General features: G+C 40.5%; 1 long non-coding RNA gene across 1 annotated transcript in view; it reads left to right on the top strand.

The window, feature by feature from the left end:
- Positions 1-13517, top strand: part of LOC140662241 (uncharacterized) — a 70317-nt gene extending 56800 nt beyond the window's left edge. Inside the window, exons 3-4 of the long non-coding RNA XR_012046021.1 lie at positions 10276-10422; positions 13192-13517. This is a non-coding gene — a long non-coding RNA (uncharacterized lncRNA). The remainder of the gene's footprint in view (positions 1-10275; positions 10423-13191) is intronic.
- The last annotated feature ends 4962 nt before the right edge of the window (positions 13518-18479 follow it).

The raw sequence follows: 18479 nt of genomic DNA, 5'->3' as shown, positions 1-18479 counted from the left end.
TAAGGAGGATGTAAGTCTTGGCTCACCTGTCTGAGTTGGAGTCAAGTTGTGTTTCTCTTTCAAGACTAAGCATGGTTTTCAGAAAAGGGGTGTAACATTTGTGGGAGCTTTCTTGATGTGTTGAGCCATGTGGTTGGCTTACATACTTTGTGAATGGTTGCAAGGTCTCCTCCCCTGTTTATGAGACCTGCCACATTTCCCTTTCATGGCAAGCACAGCACAGCTCAGACCATGCTCTCTGTTCCTTTTAGCCAGGGCCATGCAGTCAGGCGAGGGGAGGAGGTTCATTCAGTGAAGCAAGTATGTTCAAGCCTGCACAGGCTAGGAGCTGTTGCAGTGTGGAACCAGAGCACGCTGGCAGTGCCACGACATTGGGACAGAGTGCCAACAATGCTGCTGTGAGGGACTGATGTCTGAAGCTTGGCTTTTGCATCCACAGTTAGACAGACACGCAGGTGTGACCCCTGGAAGGTTACTGTTCTTACAAAGATTACTGCAGTCTCAGACACCTAGTATAATCTAATTTTACACTGTAGAAACTACCCAAGGCTTGGCACCGCTCAGGGCAGTGGTGGAATATGTGCCTTAACAGGTCAAAGAGTATTGCCAGAGATGGGTCTCAAAAAGGTTCCCCGTTCCTGGAGCGTTATGAGGGTCCCAAAGGTATCTGCAGAGTGTGTTTCGTTGCTTTAGTTTTAGGTTGTTAGAGCTAACAGAGCCATTATGCGTGAAACATAAACTGGCAACAAACTAGCACATGCCTTGGGCAACAAACAGTTCTTCGGTTTTTTTAATATCATTCATCTCTGGAGTGTCTGTCAGTGATGCATGATATGACAAAAGACTCATCCTTAGATACCAACTTCTTAGCACAGAATAAATCAGCAAGAGCAGAAAATTCCCCTCCCTTAAACTTCCACAAAGCATGGCTATTTTGGCTTGTATGTGACAGTTTGCAGCATAGTGCTTGGCTTGGCCTAGGTCTGAGATGCTGCTGTCCCTCGTGGGAAGTGAGAAGCAAGGGTGTACGGAGAGAGGACAGACTCAATATTGTTATTCCATGTTTGCCTCTGTCTTCTATTTTTACACTTGAATATTAATGACCAGCAATACCTGGGCTTATCAGCACTTTTAATTACAGGTGAGATACTCAGGGTTACTGTTGTTGTTCCCCTGCGGTTTCAGCTGTACTGTCAGGTTTCTCTCTAGATCGTTAAATTCTCATTTTCATTAATGCTTTATTTCAGCACAACCTAGTCCTTATAACTTAAAGATCTATCCGGTTACCCTAATTCAAACAATGAATGGCTAGGAGAGGGTAGTAAAATATAGCATCAGTTATACTTTAGCAAGTCCATGGGTTGCATTAATTATCAAATTAGAGAGTCTTCACGGCACTTGACTCCAACTCATCATTTCACAAATGTGAATAGGACTGTCAGGACAGGCTCTTTGCATATACTTCATAAATTCTGTTTTACAGAGGCATCAGCTGAAAATATCAAGTTGGGCAACAAGATACAGAAAAAGAATGAACCACACTGCTGGAAATACCATGAAACTTAGAAATTTCTAAGGGAATATTCACTCACAAGCTATACAGACATCTGCATGCCTGAAAGCTTTGAGACCTACAGCAATCAAAATGTACATTTCTGTGCAGCTTTCTGAACATTTTTATAGCATTTCTGCACAAGTTCTAATTTTCTGTGGTTGCTTCTGCTTTCCATTCAGTGTTATCTAGTCACAGTGAAATAGATTGAAGGGAGATGAATATTTCATCAAAAATTAACAAACTTAATTTTGCATTTAGGATTTCTGTACAGAAGTACATATTGAGGATCTGGCTAGTGGTTTCCTGCCTTGCTATTAAAAATTGTTTGCTTTGGTAAAGGACACTCTCAAGTGATGCTCACTGGCACTGATAGTTTCTGCAAAAAACAAATATCTGCATGTGAAACTTACTTTCTGTGTGGAAGACTCAGGCAGGATTGAAGGCACAACTGGAATCCCAAGGAAGAAGATGCTGTCTGAAATAAACCCATGTCTGTTTTATAAGGCTTTCCTGTAGTATCAGTCTTCTGACAGGCTGAACCTGAATGATCTGTGTCTCAACGGCCTTTAGCTACAGCGTATCTGCTTGTGGCCAAGAAGTTCAGTGCTGCTCTGAAGAGCCCAGTTCTCCAACAGGATTTTCAGAATGCAGGAACCCGTTTGTTTGCTGTTCAGAACAATGATGTGCATAACTTACCCACCTTCCTCTGGTGGCCATGGCTGCCTGTAAAGTTATGGCTTTGCACTCAGCTGGTGCAGTCGACATACAAAATGCTTAGCTCTATTATATTCCCCAGAGTATCTATAGCTGGAGGTTATATATGCTCATTCACCACACATACACGGTAGTAACATTTTAAAGGGATGGAAAACATTAGATATTAGGGAGAAAATAGAGAAGAAAACAGAAAAAATTATTATGCCACTAGAAAAAACAACGTGTGGTACCCCCATCCTGAATGCTGTATTTAGTCTCAAAAAGAATATGAAGAAAACCAGAAAAGATTCAGAGAGATCTCACATGGATGACCGGAGATACAGACTGCCTTCACACGGGATGGTGATAGACAGACTAAGAATTACTTGCTTGCAAAAGAGGGGAGAGGCAATGCTAGAGACTCTAAAAACTCATGTGTGATGTTGTGACTAGTGAAATGTTATTCACTGTTTCTTGGGATATTAGAACTGGAGGCACCTAATTACATTTTCATCCATAAGCGGGTTTTGGTTTTTTGGTTTTTTTACTTAATTGTGAATTAATTGGATATCAGAGATAGCAGAAGTGTGAATAGGATCAAAAAGGGATTGAAAGAGACTCATGAAATATAGGCCCTTTCGCAGGTATTGGCATGTTCCATGTGCTACCTCTGACTCTGAAAGTCCCTTTAAAATGTTGATGGCCAAAAGTTAAGCCAGGATGCCATGGGGAGGATTGTGCCATGAATGTCTTGTCTTTGATTCTGCACCAGGTATCTGTGGGGAGCAGCTGTCTGGGACAGGACACAGGCTAGGTGGGCCTGCAGCCTGACACAAGACTGCCATTCTTGTTTGCTTACATTTAAAAGCCGTTCCGCCGTGCATCCTGGAGCTGTATGTATGTAGGCAGAAACAAAAGGGTTCTTTTTGACAAATTTTCTATTCCAGAGAAGATTTTCAACTGACTCTTTTCAGCATTTGTCTGTATCACCTGTCTAGTTATGTTTATCTGTACTTTTGTGTTAATTGCTATCTTGCTCCTTTATATAGCAAGGGAAATATAAAATTAAGAGATATCCCTAACCATTAGCAAATGAAGGTCAGCTGCGAGGTTTCAGAGTAACCTGTGAAAACTAACTGCAATCCATACCCTTGTGTAGCCATAGGCAACTTACCAAGCTTGCCAGCTGCCAGCATTTGTCAAGTGAGTTTTTATCTATGCATCTTCCCAAAGAACATGTGCCCAGTCATGAAACTGCTGAAGCTGCTCCCCGTCTCCCTTCTTGGATGTGCGGCTCTCACAATGTTTCCTTGCATGCACTGCGATCTCCCGCAGTGGTTCTCCTGCTCCCTCTCCCCACAACTGCTGCTGCTGTGTTTTCTCCAGTGGCTCAGTCGTGCTGGGGCATAAGCACCTCGCCTCCGCTGCCGCAGACAGCCGAGTTTGGATGGAACTGGTTCCCTCGTGTTAGGCTATTGGAGAGAAGAATAAAAGCTGCTGCCCATGTGTCTCTGGCAGAGCACCACTAGGCCTATTTTGTTCCTAAGGATTTACATAAAGCTGGTATTTGCAGTGTTTTGTCAGCCCAGCAAAATTGCCCGTGGACTTTGTGCTTCCCCCCCCAAATTCCACACAAAAAGGTAACCCATATTATACTTCATTATCTTGCTATAAAGCAAACAATCCAGCATATTGCACAGCAAGCCTGTAAGAAACCAATGCTAATCCATTTGCTGTGAGATTTTCCTCTTTAGCCTAAAGACTCTTTACATTAAGAAGTAATTCTAAGTGGAATCCTTTGTATTTAAGAATTCTATGATTCTTGAGTTCTTTTTCTCATAAGCATGAGCTAATGTGTACTTGCAATGTGAGCCTGCTCTGTTGTTTGTACTCATAGAGCTAGTTTTAAGCAAATGCATCTTTTATTCACATAAGTCAATAATAAAGGGTGGCCACTGCATGAAAGCTAATCTCAGAACTCCAGTAAGAAGAAAACTTCCCATAATTCCCAAGCTGTATTTTTGTGGTTTTAAAAGAATGCTGTTGAATCTGCACTTGGAACAGGGTAGCTGAATCTTATTTATAGCTCTGTTCCGTCTGGTTCATTTCCTCTTACTTCCCTGCAGAATGATATGAATGAAAATGACACTATTGACTATGTGGGTAACAATAAAAGAGCTTATAGAAATAAGAATTTTATAGTTTCAAGACTAAGGGAATCAAAAGCCTAAGAGTTATGTTCTTAGAGAATAGGAGAAGGATCAGGCTGTGCTAGTTGAAGACGTCCCACTGGTGAATCTTCTGGGTTTGGGGTTTTTTTTTTGTTTTAAGCACAACTTCACAAACTACAAATTTGCATAAATGATGTGAATCTTGAGAAAGATTTATGTGGGCATGGAAACTCCATGTCATAACTATAATTCTTGATTTCATTTGCAGCCAAATAGCAAGATAGAATTAATTTCTACAATGTACACTTTAAAAAATTAATATTATTTTTAAGTATTCTTAATTTTTTTTCTTGTTCAGTGTTTTCCAAATGAGCAAATAAACCACAGAGCACTCAAACATAAATCCGCACAAAGCCAGCAAAAGTCACTAGCCTTAGTACATCTGAAGAGGGGATGCATTGCAGACTGCAGACAGAGAGAAATACAAAAGCGGAAAAATGAAAACTTCTGAGTATTTCCAAAAAGCACTGCTGTAGAGTATTGTATTATGTAAAGGACTATAACTTGCAAACTAAATTGGGCAAGTTTTTTTTCTTTTCATTCCCTCAGAAGCCAGATTACGCTAAATTTTGTCTATAAACAAAGAAAACATGGTGCTTTCCTCAACAAGCTTACTCTGTGCATTCAAAAATGAACAATCAAGGCAGCAACTAAGTTGGTATGAAGATGTGCTGGAGATGAGCCACCACGTCGTCTGGAAGAGCTCTCTGCAGTCAGAGCATGGTGGAAAGGCTGCAGAGCTCCTTGCACCAAGGATAGCGGGCACTTCATCATGAAAGCGTGTGCAATTGGCCGCATTGGGAATTGCTCACATGTAGCACTCTTACTGTAAGCATTATTATTCTTGTTCCATGGTCATGTCTGATGCCTCTACACCAAAAAATTGGCATCGATTTCAGAGAGAGTCCCACGCTTGGAGGTCTTCAGGTTAGCATCTTGAATACACCATTTCAACTTTAAAAGCATTTACTGTTTTAAGGGGGATCCTCTTTCTAAGGATGGATGTTTTCTGGCCTAGACACCACTGACAAATGGTGACAGATAGAAAGACTTATATGAGTAGTAAGCAAACACTATGATATCTTCAGGGTAATTTGAAGTGAAAATATTCAGACTATTTATAATAACTTACAGGCAAAATTATACACAAGTATATTATGAGCAAGATTACATTCAGTATTAATCATGCAGAGTAAGTACATATAGCTATCTTGTTGCTCCTGCCCCAGCATTTAATGACATTTTGATGTACATAACATATGAAAAACAAATGTGTAAAAGAAAATCATCGATATATAGAAGAGGAATTATCACAGTGATGTGTATGTGGCAAATAAAGAAGGGAACTTGAATTCTCAGAGAATGCAACTATGCAGGTAAAATATTGTCAAATAACATGAAAATTTCAGCTTGATTGCTTATAATAAAGAAAAGTTTTACAGATGCTAGGGAGTTCTATCAGACAGGCTTAATTTCTGACAGTGCCTGTGAGACAAGGATAAAGAGAAATGAAAGCTGTGAGGTATGCGAGTACTTTTCTCACTGCTTGTCTGTGCAACACCTTGGTCTTACAGCTTTAAGTCTTCCACTCCATATTTACTGAAATGTAATGTTAATGGCTTAAATTTAGCTGAATGCTTCACTACTTTATACTGGTGTGAAGTTAATGAAACTAAAAATGAACTAGAAATGTGAATCAATAGCCCAGGCTGACATGCAATGCCTTGGCATGGGATGCCAAGCATAGGTCTGAAACTAATATCACTAAACAAGGCCAGTCCTGGGATCTCAGCATTCACACTGAGTGAAGCCCTGAGTTTATGGCTCTTGATTACACCCAGCAGGGTATCCTTCTCAGTGATGAGAGGAAAAAAAATCTGAAGTCTGTCGCTTCAATATACTGTTACTGCTGTGAAGGTGGAGGGAAAGCTAGGTTTGTACATATTTTTCTTCTCTGTGCAAGAAAACTTCGCCTGCTGCCACCTTTCTTTTTGTGCATTTCCATTCAGCAGTTTATAATGAAGATTTGCATTCTTTAAGATGCCTTACAGGTTGTTTCTTTTCTGTTAACTAATAATTGGTTTTACTTTAAAGTTCATAGCTGGCGTGTGGTTAGTCCCCACTGAGAAATAGCCACTTTGCTAAACACAAACCGATTAATTGAGCAATGAGTTATCAGACAATAGGAGATGTTCCTATCTTTACATGCATATGTGTAAAAAAATGTAGTGCAGCAATATTAGATGTCATGTTGCTAAAATAAATTATCGTCTATAAGGGACTGTACAGTCTAGATAAACTTGGTGTTGCATTTATTTCAGTTTGAAGACATTTACTTTTTTGTTTTCACTTTGCTTTTTTAAGAAACAAAAATTAAATTACATTTACATTACTGTGTAAATTTCTTGAATTTTAGAGCATGTATTTGTCAGAGGAAGATTTTGACTGTTGTCGTACTTTGCTCAAATACTAACTGGGAGTTTCAGCATGTAAAGATGTGAAGAGACAAAAAAGATCTGTTAAGTAGTTCAGCTTATTCCTTGGGGACCACTTCAGGATCATTCTTCACAGTATTGTTCTGTGTGGAGCTTTGTCCAGTTTCATTTTCCTGTGTCTCTTGGGTTAGAGCTCCTGCCGTGTATCATCACATCATGACATTGAAAAGTTAACCCAGTGAATCTCATATAATTCTTGCTCTTGCACAGTAGATCAGAACACAAGCGGATGTGTACATATGGTTGAATTTAGCAGCCATAAATGAGGCTGGGATCACAGCATTCAGCCTGACTTAAGTTGCAAGTTTATGGATCTTGATTACAACCAGCAGGGAATCCTTCAGTGATGAAAGAAAGAATATTCAACAGCCTGTCTCTCCACTGTGTCTGTTGAACACACTTTCCTGATTTCCAATTAGACGTGTGCAAGTTCTGGGAGTCAGGCTCCTTGTAAAGATGCCAGAGTCTTAGAGAAGCAAAAAGGGAAAAGTAGTACTAACAGTACTGTGACTACAGCCTTGCTTTCTCTGATGGCTTCTTTCCTTCCCCTTGCTTTGTGTCCTGTGTGAACTGTTACTGGTGTTACTCTACTAATAAGGTTGTGAACACTATGCAAGGTCTAGCCTGCCTTTGTGCTGACACTGTGTTACTGTCATAGTTTTATTCCTGTCAGGGTACCTAAGTTTCAGAGAACAGGAGTGATATATCACCTGCTGTATCCATCATGGCTTTAAAGAAGGCGGTTTGTAGGTTAGCAGACTACAGAAACTACACTAACATTGCCATAATCCCCACCGAAGTCAGTGTATGTCAGAGTTAGAAGAGAGGTCTGTAATGCAGCCTCTTAGAAGTGGTTAATTCCAGAGAGTGGAAGGTGTCTGCGGAAATGCTGGTACCTCTTTGGTTTTTTTGTGAATGACCTCAGCACAGTTGTTGGGAAGTGAGTGAGCGGCTGTGTGGTGCTTAGTTGCCAGCTGGGGTTAAACCGACATATTATTATACTTGTATATTTATACGGCCTGTGTATCTGTGATTGATAGAAATTAAATGGATTATTCTCACTAAAGTAGTATATGGCTGAATGTGTTGTGAAGTTATTTTATCATGCGTAGTAATTAGAGTATGAATACAATTACAAATTACATACATGCTATTCCAGTTTTAAGTGCAATTATTTAATACCTGAAATTATGGTTGCTGAAAAAAACCAAAAACAACAACAACAAAAACTTAGCTGTATATTCACCCACAGAAGAGCTGGGTTGCTGATTCCTGTTTCTTATCTTCTTTCTTTAGCTCCATGAGTAGTACAAATGTCTCAGTCCACAACACTCTTAATTACGATGGTCAGACATGGGCAGCTGCACTTGGTTTTGAGCCACTGGTTTTCTAGGAATGGTCACCTGCAGTAGAACATACACAGCAAGCATCAACCTCAACATTCAACAAGATGTAGATATTGCCATGTTTTGGTAGAAACGGAACTTTTTTCTTTGAAAAGAGCAGTGTGTCCACGTAAACTAAAAACAGCAGAACAGCCGAATGACAGAGGATTCTAGAGGCTTCGTTTAAATTCTAGTTCACTAATATCTTCTCACAGCCAACCAAACAGTCCTGCAGATACTTTGTTCCATACCTTCACTGTGTGGCCTGGAAACCCAACGGGTGCTTCATGATGTAGGAAATTCTTTTAGTACAAAAGAGCAGGAGAGAATCTGCTTGGATGACAGTGATTGCCCCAAGAGCAGATGTAGATGTGACATCCAGGTGATAGCACAGGAATAAATACAGTGTTTGAATGCATACTAGCCTGTGTTCTAGAAAGGTAGCTGAACAGTCTTACCCCAGCAGAAGGGAAATGGAAGCGAATTTACCAACAAGACTATAACACTTTTTTGTAAGTGGAGAAAACATGAGAATGTGTTGTAAAGTTGTTACACTTACATAAGTGAGCAATTCCCCATCTTTTTGTACGTTGTCTCATTTTGGGCAAAATTATAAAAAGTCAGCAAGTTTTGGCACCTATTTTTTCACGTGGAATGGAATGACTTTGGGAATTAGGATGAAATGAAGACAGGCGCCTTTCTGGAAGTAATGGTGATAACTTTAACTGGGCTATCAATAGTAAACTGCTGGATGAGCCACGCAAATATTATGTGAAAGAGAAACTGATGAGTGAGGGCAAGATGGAGGAGCTGATGATCAGATTAGGGGAAAAGACAGATAAAATTACATCTGCCAAAGATAGACAGCCATTAATAATCACTTTACACATTCAGAAGGAACCTTGAGCAAATGCACGCCTCTGATGATTTGGCAAAGCTAGTATTGTCCTCTGTGTCCAAATAACCCATGATTTCTAGCTTGTTTCAGAAAATTATCTTGCCTAACATAATTTATGGCTGGTTGCCGATCTCTCCTAAGAAGGCTGAGCCTGCCAGATCTGTGAGGGTTAATAAAGGCTAGGACCAAAACCGAAAAAAAAAACCCCTCTAACCCAAAAAACCAAACTGTTTAGAAAAACTCCAGAATGGTAACTTGGTTTTTTAGGTGCTTCTGAACAAAGATGTCACTGGCAAAATTCTTCTTCCCAAGAAGTGTACAGACTGTGGCAAAATGCACACCACAGTGAAAAATCATATAATAGTATGATATAGACCACTTTAAGTAGACAATCTATATTGCATGGGACAATAAGCCATCAGGAGCAGGTTGAATAGTTTGGCATAATGGTCTCTTATTGGTTTCCTGTCTCATTAGTGTATTTCCTACTTAATCTGTAGTCTCTGAAATAGGGAACTCTATTCAGCGTGCCTGTAGTGGTGGAGATGTCAGCACTCGATGATAGTTCTTTGTAGTGTGGGAAAATTGTATTCTATGTATAACAGAAAAAAATATAGGAGACGAGCAAATGCACACCGTACCGCAGAGTTTTCAACTTTTGCATGTTGAAATTTTAATTGTTTATTTTTAAATTGTTTTAATTGTCTTTTAATTGTTTATTTGCAGATATTTTGAGAATATAGGACTTTGGAGAACACAATTTCTGAGGCTGACACTGGGTGGTCCTATGCATTCAGGTGTATATGGGACTTTCCTGATTATTATTTTTGTCTCAAAACAGGCAGTCCATAGGGAGTGGTCCTCAGAAAACCATCTCCTTATGTCTGTCTTGTGCCGTTCCTCTGGACATCTGTTTTGTTCTCATCCCTCCAATTGTCTGCACCTAAACCCTGTGTCCTCCCTGCTTTGCAGCTTCTTTGCTCTGTGCTGATCCTTCTCACCCGTCTGTTCTCAGGCAGCACCCTGCACTCGTTTCCTCTGTGGTGATGAGCAGAACAGGAAGCTTTCTGTGCCCTGCACAGTGTAGGACCTGGGAGAAGCTCTGTAGCCTGCTCAGCTGTTCTTCACACATCTCCCAAGTGCTAAGTGAGAAGAACAAGAGGTAACACCTTAAATGAACCATCTCCTGTATATATTTTAGTTCGATCTAAAAAGAGAGTTGAAGTCTGTTGCCTGATGCTTAATAAAGTGAGTTGATGGATGCTTGGGATAATCTGTGTTGCACCCAGAGCTGGATACCAAGGATATTTTCAGCTCCTTTGGAAAATTACTAAAAGGAGCTTGGCTGCATTTATGAATAGCGTGGCTGCTGATCACAATTCTGGGTCAAAGTCACGCTGACACAAATTAGCAAAAGCTAATCCTTCCTTCTCCTCTCTTTGAATCTTCTCTGCCTGTCTACGCACCTGTCAGAACAGCATGCAGCATTGTGCGTGAGTTGAGCCCTGCCTCTAAGGACTCTGGAGCATTTACACTAGTAAATCTAAAGAAAATGGGCACTGCAAGGGGGACACTGCTTTGTTGTTATTCCCTCCCCCCCCCCCCCCCAGTCTGTTTTTGATGGGCAGAGCAGAGGAATGTAATTTCTTAGTGGTCACCTGCAACACTCGAGAAAAATCTTCTGTGCTCCCAGCTCCTGTGTGACATGCTAGGAATGCTGGAAGCAGGCTTGAGAGAAGGCCAACTGACCCCAGGCAGGCAAGCAAAATACACATTTTTCTAGCTCTGCTCTACATACCAAAGTATTCCCCAAATTCATCTAACATTTCCTGCTGGAGAGTTGGCAGGCATGCTTCTCAGACAGGGAGACTGGAGTACTCGAATATGTTCAGGATGCCCTGGGGCTAGTAAGAGGCATCTTGTCAGAAGATTTGCTAGGGATTACTATGAGGGAGTGGGTTTCATGTGCCCTGCTCCCAAACCCAACCACCAGTTATATCTTAGAATCTGCTGAGGTGTAGCAGTAAAGAGGAGCTGATCATGAGTCTCATTGTACACCACTGCAAATGCCATGGATTACAAGAAGGCTTTTCCCAATGCAGACAAATGTAAGCAAGGACAGAATTAGACCTTCTGTAAGAGTGAATGTCAGGCTTTCACCAGATGTTCTGCCCAACTTGCAGCTAATTACCTCATTATTTTCCTTTCCACTCATGCAAATAACAGTATGTAGTATTGCTAGGGCTTCCTTCTCTTGTTTAAGGTATGATATAAGAGAATATTTTAAGAATTTTATAGTATATGCCTTTCTTATTTTAAACCAACATCATCTTGGTTTGCAGCTAAATGATGCATCAGATCCAATGAGGTAGATACTTGGGCTGATGCAAACTTCATTTTTCAGGAACAGGACAGATGGAAAGTTCTCATATTCTCATAAGTTCTCTGTAGGTAATATGTTAAAGAAAGAGGCACTAAAGGCTAGGAAGGGGTTTTTTTACAACTCAGCAACATGTAATTCACTGCTTCAGTGAGAGAGAGATGGAATGTAATTTTTTTTCCCTTGTGGTTCTTACCAGCCTGTGTGTGAGAGTGCATAAGTTTGTATGTGTGTCTGTGTCTCTGTTCATGCATGTGTGTGTGTGCCATATTGCTGGTGCTGAGATTGCCTTTTTTCCTATTTTATTTATATGTTTGGGAGGGAACCCTGAAACTCTGGGAGAGTGATGGAGCAGTTTGACTTTAGCATCAGCTCCTGTGACATTGTTTATGTGATGTGTTCTCACAGATTCCCTCGAAGTAGGAACTGTTCCCCATCACACCCCACCCCCAGTCCCATCTGGACTCCAACCACTCCCCCCATTTTCTCTAGAAACCCAAAAAGCTCAGCTGCATTCTTTTGTCCTTCTGCCTGTGCTCAGCCAGTCCGTATAATAGCACCCTTTCTCTCAGACCTTCTAAACCTGGCTGGAATTGCTGTAATGAATGTCTAAGTGACAAACAGAACAGCACAGTGTAAAAGATGCTAATCAGCCTTTGTTCTTTTCAGACATGACATGCAGGACCTGAAGTATAGATTTTGTATGGAGAGAGATAGATTTTAATTAAGCATCTTAATAGAGAAGTCCTTCTTGTTTTTTTCAGAATAAATTAAGGAAGTAACTTTGATGCAATATCATTTTCATCTAATCAGTAACATTCTGAAATTACCATGTTGTTTTCCATTAGAAATACCATCATCCAACAAATCAGATAAAATTATTTAACATAGCTATATTGCAACCTCAGCTAACGTTAGCCTGGGCATGTGTATACACAGAACAGCAGATGGCGAGTGAATTGACAAATGTTTATAGGGAGAAAAGGGCAGACAGTATCAACAATTTTATATACTCCTTTGAATAAGATGCCCATATCCGATCTAGATTCACTAATAATCAAATGAAGGCTTATCAGGGTTTTGCCATCTGCATATAGAGAACACTGATTACTGACACCAATAAAAGGCAAATGTCATTAGCTTTTACCTCTATTCACAGATCATTAATATCTCCATTAAAAGATTTGGCTTTATATTTGGCATTACTTCAGAGGTTTTTGTTTGACATAAACTGATACATTGACAGAGACATTCCCATTAGCTTTTATACCATAGTGTTTGCCATTTTTTTAATGTACAAAGCAAAGTGCATGAAAAGAAATCACCTTGCAAAGCTGGGACAATAGTTATAAGTCTGGAAAAGCGATGGAGTTGCTGCTGTGTGACTGTGTCTTCGATAAATGTCTGTGGTGGTTACGACAGTTTTACACAACTGTAGTTTCTGTGGACAAACCTGCAAAGTTCATATTCATGACAGCCACAGGCAGGCCACAGTTAGCCTTGCATGTCCAAGCACTCTTAATTGTTATTAATATTTATTTTCTATTACAGTGGTGCCTTGAGGTGAAGTCAAGTGGGTGCCACGTTTGCCCAAAGTGAGAGCTTGACGAAGTGAGCAAGGAATGGGAAACTGAGACACCTGGAGATCAAGTGACTTACTCAACAGCATACAGAGAATCTTTATGTGAGCTGGAAACAAAATGCAGCTCATCTGAGTAGAATCTCTCTCTTGACCCACAGTACACACTTCTCTTTCTAACGGAAGAGTTTTCCCAAGAATAAGACATTCCCAATTGAGGTGTAGGGAGTGTTACCTCTTGATCGTATCATTCAGTTCTGTCAACAAGTCACATGAGGACTTAATGAGTTGCACTTAATAAAAAGCAAGGAAACCAGAACTAATCAGATGTCCCATTTTCTTACCTACCACAGAAGCTGAACTAAGTGTTTCGGGCATATGAATAGGCATTACAAGAGCATGCAACTTTCCCTCTCAGAACAGACTTTGAGGATCACTGCAGTTGTCATCTTGGTTCCTTTAGTTTGGCTAGATTTCTACCAGTTCAAGCAATAGGAAAATCTAAGACTGCCAGCATTTTTTTATGTGACTTGAAGTCCTGTGTAATAGGCTCCATCAAAACAAAAAATAGTCGCTTTTTTGCCATCGCAGCTGTAATGCAATTTCATGTGGTGTCCTTAAGATTGCGACACACACTATAATTTCTCATATACAGCTGTCAGCAATAACCTTTTGTGGCAGCAGAGAGAAAAAATCCCCGAAATACATATTTGTCTAACATATACTTGTAGACCTTAAATCCTGTCTAACCGCATACAGCTGTGTTACTTTGATCTCTGGTGTAGTGGAGGATTGTGCTTTTTGCTTGTAGGTAGAGCAGAAGCAGCTGGCAGGGCTTGTGCAAGTAGGATCTCAGAGGAAATTCGCAGTCCAGCCTTAGTTCTGCTTACCTGGTGCATGCAAGGACTTGGCACCTTCTGCAGTCCTACATATGCACAAGAACATAAAATAGTTTGTGTTCTTATCGTTCAGTTTTCCTTCTTTGATTCTGAACACAAATAACAGCTTACGCTAACAAGAAGTCAGAGGGAAAAAACCTAAAAAGATGGTAGAAGTCAGGAAGACATGAGGACTGCAGGACTCGGGAATTTCAAACACCCAGCAGTGTGTGTTTCACTTCCTGCTGCCTCTCCTACTGTCACAGACCAATTTATATTTTGTGCCTCAACAGGAGATGCCCCACTGCCGGCAGAAACTTTTAATGATTCTCAGCCTCACATTCTGCTCTGCAAACAAGCTCTGAAGAATACGGAAGATTTTGCAACATATTATTCCTATAAATAAAAATTTATTTCTCGCCAGGAATTCATATTCAGATACTGTTCCACATTTTAGCATTGTGGGGTTTTTTTTCTCTTCTTGATATGCATTACCCCTTGTTCATGTCCTTTTAGCTTTTTCAGATATCTCTTTGTCTTGTGAACTCCGGTAAGCAGTAGTACTGTCAGTGGGATTTTAGTTTATTGATTTGTGTGAAGATTCTTCCTAGTTTCCTTCTGCTTATGAACTTGTAATGAGTCCTTTCCAACCTGTAATTAATACACTATCTGAGCAGGACGATGGAAATATTGCAATGAGAAAGCTTCAGGTAGCAAGCTACTCACCTTAATGTCCACAGTTACACATTGTGCAGTACCCCTGGCATTACAGTAGTTTGTAGCTGTGGAAGCCTTTTTGGGTGATCCTGTCAGAAGACAGGCCCTAGAAGCATACAAAACCACGTTTGCAATTCATTTAGGTACAAAAGCTGTTCGTCTCTGATGCTGCATCAACATTAGTGTTTTAGCTGGGATCAGTGGCGGGCTTTCAACTGAGATGTCCTAGCTGTCTACGGTTGCTGTCTGTGTCTTGGTATTCATCTTGAGGTGGTCGTGGTGTGCATGACCTGGATTCCTTTCAGATAACGCTAAAATGGAAGATGCACTCCAGGAGTGCTCATGATGAGCTACAGCTGCAAATGGTATCTGGCCCATGGGGGATCACACTAGAGACAGTCCAAAGTTTAAAACAAACAAACAGACAAAAAAAAGTCTCAAATGTGTGTAATGTTGCTGTCAGGTCCTCAGCACCAGGGGCTTTGTTCTACACATCTGCTCCTACTGCTAGTAGATGTGCTACTACAATGCTTTAATGTAAGTAGTACCCGAGACATGACTTCAACCCAGCACTTTGCATAGTCTGCTGTACTAACTGTATGTATTTATCTGGGGTCTGGAGCACGAGCAAATGAATTCAAGCACCATCCAGCTAAGATCTGAGTCACTGGGCTTTGTTAAGACAAGAGCCGTGGACCCAGATATCATTAACTTGAGTTTTACATATGGAATGAAAATAGTATAAGAATGACCTCAAAACCACAATTTCCTGGGAACTGTTGGGTGAAATGATAGGGTTTACATACAAATGTAACTAGCCAGGCTCTCTACACAGTACTGAGAAGAGTCCCACCAGACATTTGACAGTGAGTTCAATGGGGAGTTAAAAATACAGGATGAGGTGGAGGTGGGAAGGACTGGAAAACTTTCTGAAAAATACTTCATGGAGCTTGCCTGGCATTTTTCATTTTTAAATTATGCATTTGAAACAATGTTCAACACAGATGAAGAAAGACTGAGAGAAGGGTAGCCAGGGAGACATCCCCACAAATCTTACCAAACCTAATAAATAATGAAGCTTAGTACCCAGGCATCCCTGACTACAGCAAATCCTTTCCTAACTGAACTAGAGTGCCCCACAATCTGGTTTGGTGTTCCAAGGTAAAATGCAGATAGCATTTGTTCTGAAACGGGAGGCTGCCAACCAGTTTAGAAGGAAACCGGCTTCACTTGTCTCCCTCAGCTTCCTGGATGCATAGTTAGTGGCACATAGGAGATTATGTCTCTTTGGCTGAGAAGCAGACAGTGGCGTTACATACGAAGATGGTACCTTGCCAGTACTACAGCTGGCAGTGCAGGACAAGGCTTTAGCACATTTCTAAGCGTGTTGCGTGAGGCAGAGTAAGGGGGTTTTGCAATTAAATCCTGCAGTCGCTTGATGCGGAATGTGACCATGGCTGTGGGACTGTATGGAGAAGACAGTATACTATTGGAACAGTAGAGATTCTAAAGAGATCATATGTTAGTTGCCCATGTAATTGCATCAGTTAAATTATTATATTAATGATCAAACCTCCTTTGGATATAAGTTGATAACTAGCTTGGTTCATGAGGAAACTGCCCCTTGAGCGAGGAGCAACCTAGCATCCCAAATTGGTCCATCCCTTTTTCTGGAACATCTGTGTTCAACCACCTTGGAATCATGGAAAAACAGGTTAATTCAGCTTGGAAGGGACCTCTAGATGCATTTGGTTTAACCCCCCACTCAAAGCAGGACCAACTCTGAAGTTTGACCAAGTTGCTTAAGGTTACACTGCAAGATGTCAGGGAAGCATAACTGACCCATGATTTTGCTGCAAAGGCCAGACGTAGAGTTGTGAGAAGATGAGCTTAGATGAAGCTCTGTAGCCCGAGGTAGGTAGTGCTCGTCGTGGATAACAATCTCCCAGTCTTTCTCATGGCATGTTAGTGGGATTAGCCGTCCAGTTTGCCAAGTTTTGTGTAAGAGGAAGACTTCTAGCTAAGATAAGATCAGCTACAGAGAGACTCACTTGACGGAACTGAGTCTTAGTTCATTTCATGCTTTGGCTGATATCATACATGTTGCCTACACTGTGCTGTCCTGCTAAGGGGCCTTGCTGAATTTCTGAAACTGATATACCTTCCTGAGTCTCTGTTTTCCTCACCTGCAAGTTTAGTCCATTTTTATTCCTTCTGTCTTCACTCCGGCACTCCCTAAAGCTGGTTGGGGTTTTTTATGCTTCCCTTTTATGGATGCTGTGCTTAAGCAGTATATGGCTAGCAAGCACACAGCTTTTGCAGATCATAATGTTCTTTATTTTCTCGATGTGGTTCATTTAGAGGCCCTTTAAGGAAACATTTTCCTGCAGGTTGCTTGTGAAAGGAGATTGCTTTGGGTAGTTTCTTTATATTCAGTTTATCTTGACTTTTACATGAAGTGCAAACGTACATTGATAATACATGGAAATGGTCAAAAGGAGAAATTAAAACTGCTTGCCTATGCTTTTTGAAATGTGTTTCTGCTCTGAAAAGTAATTATGTGAATTTGACCTGGCCTCACTTAGCTCATCTTCTCCCTGAGAGTCAGGTCTGCTGACATTAGCGGAGTGGTTACTGTTGTCAGAATGGTCTTCCTGTGCTCTCTGAGAGACTGAATTAAATTTGATATTTTATGCATCATCAGTAGATTATTTTTTTCCCTGTAAATTCTAGTTGCAGGAATACCTCAAGCACTCCTGTGCCTTCAGGATATGGTTGACAGCACTGCACAAGTGTGACTGAGATCCTGATAAGCAGGTGAAATGACATGGATGCATAAGTTTACCAAAAACAGAACTAAGAGAATTTTTCTGGGGTGACAGAGAGAACAAAACTTTGGTGAATATGGACTGAGAATGCTTTGGCACCTATTACAGGTAAGAATGCCATGTAATTTCTTATGTGTCTGGATGCATGGTACACATACATAGACCTCTGAATTTTTTTCTGATCCCATGAAGAATCCCAGGGACATGCATTTGGCCACATTTCTTATTTATTTTTAAAATTTGCGCGTGAGTTTGAATGTGCAAATTTAGGCTTACAAAGATCAGATTTGTCTTTTCAAAAATCAAAGGTTATTAGAGCAACTTCCTTTTCCCCTTGAAAACTGCCATCAGCTACCGCAGAATGGCTCTTGGCTTGGAAATGTATGACTTGAATTGTTAATTCATGTTTAGGTTTGTATGTGAAACGCTGATATTCTCCACCTCTCTGAAGGAAAAGAAGCCAATGACCATTTTAGAACCAGTCCACTTCCAGTCTGCTCTCTATTTCTCTATTCTGTATGATGCTCCTACGTTGCATGTGAAATGAACCAGCTGTTACTAGATTTCACAAAAGAAAGATGCAGACTCAGTGATTGCCAGAAGATTGTGTGTATTCCGATTTGCGTAGGCTTCTGCTTCATTTCAGCCTCCTTCACTTGCCTAAAGAAACCACGATGTGTGAATTTAGAAGCACCATGATACCATTATTCTCTCCCTGTATATAATATATACCCCTCTTTTCACTGAATCGGAAATACATGATCAAAAACTATGATTTTTTTTTAAGAATAACATGCGGCTAAGGGGATTTTATTGCATAACAAATAGTAACAATAA

This window comes from Ciconia boyciana, chromosome 21 (assembly GCF_034638445.1).
Source record: "Ciconia boyciana chromosome 21, ASM3463844v1, whole genome shotgun sequence".
NCBI classification, from domain to species: Eukaryota; Metazoa; Chordata; class Aves; order Ciconiiformes; family Ciconiidae; genus Ciconia; species Ciconia boyciana.
The sequence above is the reverse complement of the archived record's forward strand: the minus strand, read 5'-3'. Positions and strand labels throughout refer to the sequence as shown.